We start from the raw sequence: 8,898 nt of genomic DNA on the forward strand, positions 1-8,898 counted from the left end.
AGTCTCCTTCAAATGAGCACTAAAACCAAAACCCTTGAATGGAAGGGCGATACCAGGCTAGTGGAGCACTCAATGCCTGACGTTCTTGGGCTTGAATGCCTCACAAACACTAGAGAGTTTAGATGACATTTTATGTTATGTATTACCTCCCTTACTAACATTGAAATCTTTCTTCTGCTCTTGTTATTTCTGCTGACAACCAGGCGCTGTGCTATGTGAGTGTAGGTGTTTACTTTCTGGCTACATAAGGTAGTCACGAATACATGGAAACAAAGAACTTGAATTCAGAGACCTTTTTAGTTTTCAAAGAAAATCGAAGACATTTGCTATTGTATAGTTGTAAGTTACCATTGATTCACTGATTGATCAAGAAATCTCCTAAACTGTCGTACGGAATCACATGAAATTTCGTACACATGTTCGTTTTGCCTCCTAAGAATCTGATTTGACAGATTCAAAGCTTTAAGACAGCTATTCGCCAAAAAGCGAAGACCTTTGTATTTTCTCCCAAAAAGGCCGCAGTCAACAGATAAAGTATTTAAAAAATATAACATAAATTCCGTATCTTTAAAGCTATTACTTATGTTGAATATGCTTTACGTCATTTCCGCTTCCTTTTAGACGCGGTCTAAATAAAAAACAAAACCAATCCTAGTAGCAATAAAAAGATAATTCTAGAGTTTGTGTGTGTGTGTGTGTGAGAGAGAGAGAGAGAGAGAGAGAAATATCAAAGAATGGTACTTTGTATCATTGTCAAAAAAAAAATCCTAATAGCATTCAAAAGATAACTCTAGATTTATTTTCATTTCTCTACATTCAAAAGGGGACCAAATAAACGATTACAATGAATAAAACCAAATTGATATTTCTTTTTTATTTACAGAACAAAATATGAAGATAAATGTAGAAAAAAGGAATCGGGAATGTAGCAATGAATTAAAGTCTTCGGAAAATACATTTTTTTTCCTCTAGGCCTGAAACGTGTTTTCTACAACTAGTTAGATTTGAGACTATAGGAAATCTCAATTTGTACAATATTATTTTGATACTATTTGATATTATTAAAAAAGGGTGAAGCATAATAGTCCTACTTGAAAAGGAAGCAACCTAAAATTTCTTGCAATATATTCATTTATTAAGGATAAAATGGTGTTCCAGTCATAATAAACAATATAAAGCCGGGGAACAAATCAACAAGCATAGACGATGTGTACGTCTACAGAAGTAACCACTGGACCTGTTCATCCTCACTACAGAAGTAACCACTGGACCTGTTCATCCTCACTACAGAAGTAACCACTGGACCTGTTCATCCTCACTACAGAAGTAAACACTGGACCTGTTCATCCTCACTACAGAAGTAACCACTGGACCTGTTCATCCTCACTACAGAAGTAAACACTGGACCTGTTCATCCTCACTATATACAAAGTCCAAAATAGTTTCATAAGTATAATAATAAAACGCAAAATGTAATGTTATGTTTGACACACGTGTGTTTACTAGTCTAGCGTATAAGAATGATCTCATGCTGAAATTAGATGAACCAAAAACAATGCAGTGTCGTACATTCTTTTCATTTTGACGCTAGTGACTTTTATTTGACATTTAATGATGCTATTGGCTCCATGTTGACCTTATTCTGCCCACTCACTCAACTAATCTAGATTTGTTTTTTAAAAAAACTAACATTTTGTAGTCACCACAATAGAACAAGAAAAAACTGGCGAATGTATCGCAGCAACTTTATTTTACTGGGCTTATGGATGCAACTCAGGCTGAGAAACTCAATCTGTTGTTATCACTGTGGTTTCCAGTGTCCAGCATTACACAATGGAAAGATAAGCTCTGTACTGACCAAGTGACTTATTTAAGTTGCAGTAAAAACATATATAGGATTGAAGCACAAAACAAACAAAATTTCTGTTCAGTTAAAACACATTGGCTAAAGTCAGGTACAGAATGAGAAAAGAGAACTTGTGTTGACCCCAAGCAGATAATGCGTTAGTTTTGAACACATATTCTGTAGGTATGTGTGGAGTTGCGCTCTTCCTGAATCTTCATTTTCAAAGGTAGTAAAGGGAGCTAATTATAATATAAAAGTAGATCTTATATATTGTGTACATGTTTACTTTGTAGAAGAGACGTTTGAAGTAATTTGTTTAGATAAGAGGCTTTAAAAAGACGAACCCTCCTCTGGACACAAAACAATCTTCGCCTTTTTAAATGTATTATCTTATCTTATAGATATCAGAAGTTACTTCAAAGAAAAGAAAATAGTTACTCCCTATGCATTTTATGTGTCAATGTAGTCATTTATGTTAATCACAGACTTAGACTCTGCTAAGTCCTTGGTTTTCAAGACTGATTCAGCCAACCCATTTTATGCTCTAATGGCAAAAAGAAAGAAGAAGCACTTGTACAAACTTGTTCTAACATATGGAATAAGAAATGTGTCTCTCTCTTTGTGATAATGTGATGACAATGTGAAATGAATGTGGTGAGAATGTGATAAGAATGTTGTCAGAATACGATGAAAATGTGGGGAGAATATAATGAGAATGGGGTGAGAAAGTGGTGAGAATGTGATGAGAATGTGGTGATAATGTGATAAGAATGTGATAAGAATGTGCTGAAAATGTGGTTAGAATGTCATGAAAATGTGGTGAGAATGTGATGAGAATGTGGTGAGAATGTGATGAGAATGTTGTGAGAATGTGATGAGAATGTGATAAGAATGTGGTGAGAATGTGATAAGAATGTTATGAGAGTGTGATGAGAATGTGGTGATAATGTGATGAGAATGTGGTGAGAACGTGATGAGAATATGATGAGAATGTGATGAGAAAGTAGTGAGTGAGAATGTGATGAGAATGTGATGAGAATGTGGTGAGAATATGATGAGAATGTGGTGATAATGTAATGAGAATGTGATAAGAATGTGATAAGAATGTGCTGAAAATGTGGTGAGAATGTCATGAGAATGTGGTGAGAATGTGATGAGAATGTGATGAGAATGTGGTGAGAATGTGATGAGAATGTGGTGATAATGTGATGAGAATGTGGTGATAATGTGATGAGAATGTGATGAGAATGTGATGAGAATGTGGTGAGAATGTGATGAGAATGTGGTGATAATGTGATGAGAATGTGATGAGAATGTGATGAGAATGTGGTGAGAATGTGATGAGAATGTGATGAGAATGTGATGAGAATGTGGTGATAATGTGATGAGAATGTGGTGAGAATGTGATGAGAATATGATGAGAATGTGATGAGAATGTGATGAGAATGTGATGAGAATGTGGTGAAAATATATTTTTTTGCGGGATGAAATATGTTTAAAGTGAGGGAGATATGTACTGCATCTCTCCTCTGGTCAGCTATATCCAATGGCAGAACAGTATCCAGAAACTGGATCTGGTTGGTGGTGCAGCGGATGAACAGTTTGCTCTACATTCTACATGCACCAAAGTACTCCTAACAATGTATGCTAGGTGACGCCTGATGGCCCATGTAGTTGCTCACCATGAAACCGGATCAAGAATTTACATACTGGACAGACAAAATATCACAAGATACTTGCTCTGGCTTTAACCAGTCAGTTGAAACGGTTTGCCGGAAGTGGAGTGTTGTCGCGTGCTGACAACTAACTGGAGCCACAGGTCAGAATTGGGTTTTCAGTGGAGAAATGAGCTGCTTAAAGAGCCTGGTTGCCAATGACAGAGGTAGGCCTTCTCCTCCTACAGAACCTCATTAATCATGAAAAGGAATAGATGAATGCCTAATGACTCCTAGCTTCTAAAAAGCCTAGAAACGAAAAAATTAAATACTAGCGAATTTTTTAATAATTGGGGGTGGGGGGTGAAGTACTAATATAATGTAGAAACCTCGACAGTAGACTGAACTAAAAACATGCAATATTTATCCACTGTCACATAAATTTCAATTTAAATTAAATATACCACTAAGACAAACATACCTCCCTCCTTTAAAAGAATAGGATTCGCCCATGTAATAATAGTACCAAAGGAGTACACAATTCATTATAATATGAGACTATTTCCTTTCTAAACCAATCTCTTAGAGTCTTAGACGCTAACTGTAGAATTAGAAAGGAGATTCCTAGCTATTGACTTGCGATGCAATGGAAGGATGCTCTAGGTATCCCCTACAAAATCCATAACACAAACAAGAAAATTCTTAACAGGTTCACAATGGCAAATGGTGCCCACGATGACCTGCTGCAGACGGCAGAAGACACAAACTTAAACACGAGTTCGTAAGGGCTTGCAAAGACCTTCCTCAGTCAGTGTCTGATAAGGGTCGAGCTTATGACTCTTTGACCAACGGGAAGGATTTTACCCAGAGGCCAGACTAGAGATGTTCTTCGCCGATCCCTCTGTCCGGAGTTTCCACATCAAGTAGAAAATCATTTAATCACATCCTTTATAGTGAGACACAGCTTCCTGAGCCACGAATGGGTTTTTCCTTCTCAAACGAGGCCGTAAGTCGAGCACCCGAGGGGGTTCCTACATGTTACTATAATGCAAAGACCTTCCTTCATGGAGCAGTACCAGGGAAAAGAAGAGGTAGACAGAGTAAGCGACGGTAAGACACAGCAAAGAAAGGACTGGTCTATCATCGAAAGATATTCTAGTCAAGGCAAAAAGAGAGAAATGGAGAAAAACAGACGTCAAATCAAGTATGGTGCCCCAACTGTTCTACAGAAAGACTTGATTCACAAAAGAAACTCTACCCTAGCGCGTTGAATATGCCTGAAGCATAAAAGATAAGCTACATAAAAACAAATTTTAAAAAAAAATGGTGGCATAATGAACGAAAACCAAATGTAGGCTATGCTTCAATCCATCTAGATCTGGTAGTGAGTAATATACAAAGTGCCAGTGAATGAAAAACCGCTGATGAAGATTTTATGGATCTCGTGAGAACTTCAAATACAGTAATGCCTGGAGGGATGGTGTCAATGAATATGCATTTTTTTGGTCCCTTGTTAGTGCTTTCACAGTTTAACATTCATTGTCGAAAATCGATATAAGCGTCCCGGAAGAGCAACCGATATGCTTCGTTGATTTTCAAATATTGAATTGAATTATTGGAAAGTTAATCTCGGTAATCGATACAGTATTTGAAAAAAAAAGAGACAAAGTCGATACGATAAACATGGAAATACGTCATATCAATATTTAAATAGGAAATCGTTAAGACCAAAAGTGTAGCATGAACTCAGGCGATTACAGACTAAAATATTGATGGACAGAAAAACGTGTAGATTGATTGAAAGAAAGACATATAGATAGATAGATAGATAGATAGATAGATAGATAGATAGATAGATAGATAGATAGATAGATAGATAGATAGATAGATAGATAGATAGATAGATCTGGTCTTTTGAGTGTAATCAGGGAGTATATATATATATATATATATATATATATATATATATATATATATATATATATATATATATATATATATATATATATAACGAGGCCCAATGTTCCGTGAGGAACTCCAAGGAGTGATGATGATGATGATGAAATATATATATATATATATTGTACCCTAGAATAGGCTCTTCTTTTAGTTAGTGTAAAGACAGTAGACATGCCGCCCTTGCCAGCTAAGGGGTCTGGAGGAGCAATATGAGCTCCCTTAGCGGACTCCGAGCCAAGCATTTTCCCGGTATATTTTAGATATCTACAGTACATTATCCTGCTACTTTCTATTAAAAAATTGTAGGTCATAAACCAGTAGGGTGAAGGGAAACCGTAAAACTCTTTTTGGCTACGCTCATAAAATTTAGTACTTGTAACTTTGCTCTTCCTTTGGCTGGGTAAAAACGTAGAGAGGGGGGTGTGTGACAACCACAAGGCTACACTCATAATGGAAGTTTGGTGATTGTCATTTAGAATTTTTATAGAAAAGGGTTTTATCGTCACTACCTGCTGTTTTTTTGTTTTTAACAAAACCATCTGGAGAAATTTTTAAGCTCAAAACCCCCATTGGCTACACTCATAGGATTTGGTGACTGCAGTTTGCTTTAGCTTAATATTAAAGAGGGGATCTTACATTTAAAACCATCTAGAGGGGTGGGGGGTTATACTCAAAATATCTCTTGACTACGATATTAGAATCTGGTGACTGTTGTTTGCTTTAGTTTTATAATGAAGAAGGGGTTTTTAAGGTTAAAAATTCTGGAGATTTTTTATTTACTCAGCACTTACAAATGCCCATCATGTGACCGCTGCTGTGTATCGAGGATTGGCTTCTTTTAAGTCACACAAGAAGTTGCAAAGGGAAAGGATTATATCTCGAGACGAAAAATATAACAGATAGTTATGAAGACATATTTAAATGTGAACGTGGCGTAACTGATGTTATTGAATGATTATCAGTTTGATTTAATTGTTTTGTAAAGGGCCAATATCACATTTATATTTACACTGTGCCATGATATGGTGAAGCCCCGTAAGTGGACTACACTTCAGGTGAATAGTTGTAAAAATGGTAGTTTATTTTTGTGTGTATTTCTTGCTTTAATTTTTCTAAATACGCTCTGGCCCTATCTTTTGTCTAGACCAGGGGTGGGGAGAAGGAAGGTATCTGGCTAAATATTACCGTGACCGCTTTTTTAAAATGTATGTAGCAAAAAAAAATGTAGTTGAACGACCTGGATTCGAACTTGTTGTCTCTAGCTTCCTCAAGTTTATACCCTAACCACTGTAGCAGAGAAGTGCTTAGAAAATAGAGAGGTTTTATTGTTATGTATTGTTATTAAACTTTAAAGTGGACTAATTCAACATATACCACTATATCAGTCAATTACAATTTCTTTCCCTTGTTCGATACCAATAAAAAATAATTAATAACCAGAGAATAAGAGAATATAAATGTTTTACAATCCATACGAGCGGCACCTTCGACACGGAGGTCACGACACGAGCCTCTGCCTTTCTTGCGGTCGTTAGATGCACCCAGGGGGGGACTGGCTATATGGGCAAACGAGCAAATGCCCGGTGGGCCGGTACCAAATGGGCCGGTCTGGTCGCGACCAAAGAAAAAAAAACTAACGCAGACAACTTAAAAAAAAAAGTGACAGCAGCAAGACACAAAGGCCCGAACACGTTTTCTTGTTTTTTTTTTTAAATTCTTATTACAATTAATTTTGTTTGAAATTCATTAAGAATATCATCAAAAAAAAACACTATACACTGTATGTGTTATCATTTGCAAAACGTTAGACCGTACTTTCCGCAATGCACGAGCGGCATCGACTGCTTTGATGTCTTCGAGGCTGTGTTTGGCCTCATCATTTTGCTGGTCGGCATGGGCCTTTGATGGCAGTCCCATTTTGTTTTGCTCCTTCCCTCCCCCGTCTTTTAATGGTTCCAATGAAATTTAACCATTAAGAGGGATAAGAGAGGTTAAGTTAGAAAACATTGCTATAAAGCAGCAAAAAAAAAAAAAAAAAAAAGGTGCGAAAATTAGAAATTAACTTTAACACATACACACAGCCGCGAAATTGCAAACCACCCTACTTATTCACATCTCAATAGGGGTATAAAGCTATTCTTTCTGCGATTTGATAAGAAAAAGTAAGTTTCTTTTTGTTTATTTTTAATAACATAGATCTAAAAATACTGCACTTAATTAAAATATTTAATAAAAAAAAATAAATCTATATCTAAATCAATTTTTATACAATTATAATTGATGGCAAATTTATGCTTAGTAAAAATAATAAGGCTAGTCTTCGAGTCCGAAGATTAGTGAGGAATGCAGTATTTCCCTTAACTGCGCAGCCCCAGCTCAGACCAACATATTTTGACACATCCAGGGCAAACATAACCATTGTCCGCAGATGGTCGATTTAGATTCTACTTTCACCGTCTACGTTTGTCCTCGGCAGCAGATTTTCTTCTGCTCTCAAATGTGTATCCCGCGGCCTTCGTGAGTGACCTCCAGCTGTCTCGTTCTGAGGCCGCATTCAACCAGGTGCTCTCTTCTACGCCAGCCAAGGAAAGTTGACGCCTAAGCTGGTCTTTGAATCGTTTCAGTGAGACGCCTCTGTTACATCGACCACCTTTTAGCTCATCAAAAAAGACTGCCTTTGGCATACGTTCGTCTCCCATACGGGATACGCGGCCTACCCAGCGTAACTGTCGGACCAAAAGAAGTCCCTCTATACTGTCCATACCGGCGTTCGCAGAGGACATCGCTGTTTGTAGTGCGGTCTTGCCACCGTATGTCCATGATAGAGCGCTAGCATCTTTGGTAGAAGCGCTCAATAAGTCTTAGATGTTTCCTGTATAGTGTCCATGTCTCAGAGCCATACAGAAGGGTTGAGAGAACCACCACCTGGTTTTTGTAGGCATGCTGAGCGATCTGTTCCGACAAACTCTCGCCTGAACGCGTCCAAAAGCGCTACTAGCCCTGGCCAGACGGTTATCAACTTTTCTTGAAAGTGAGGCGTCATTTGACACTATACTACATAGATATGTGAAGTGGTCTACCAAATTAAGGGGCTGTCCGTTTACGGTGATCCTTGGGGCTGAGTATGTTTTATTGGGTGACTTCTGGAACATGACTTCTGTTTTCCCGAGGTTTATACATAGACATAAAGAGGCGGCAGCGTATGCAAATTCGTTTATCGCGTTCTGGTGGTCATGTTAATTGTGAGCTAGCAGGGCGCAATCATCGGCATAGAGTAGCTCCGTTATGACCATCTCCTTTGTTTTTGTATGGGATAGTAGACGTCGAAGATTGAACATATTGCCGTCAGAACGAAACCGGATATAGATGCCTTCGTGCAATCGCTGCATCATTTGACCCAGCATTACGCCAAAGAAGATAGCGAATAGAGTAGGAACA

Source organism: Biomphalaria glabrata, chromosome 7, assembly GCF_947242115.1.
Source record: "Biomphalaria glabrata chromosome 7, xgBioGlab47.1, whole genome shotgun sequence".
Classification (NCBI taxonomy): Eukaryota; Metazoa; Mollusca; class Gastropoda; family Planorbidae; genus Biomphalaria; species Biomphalaria glabrata.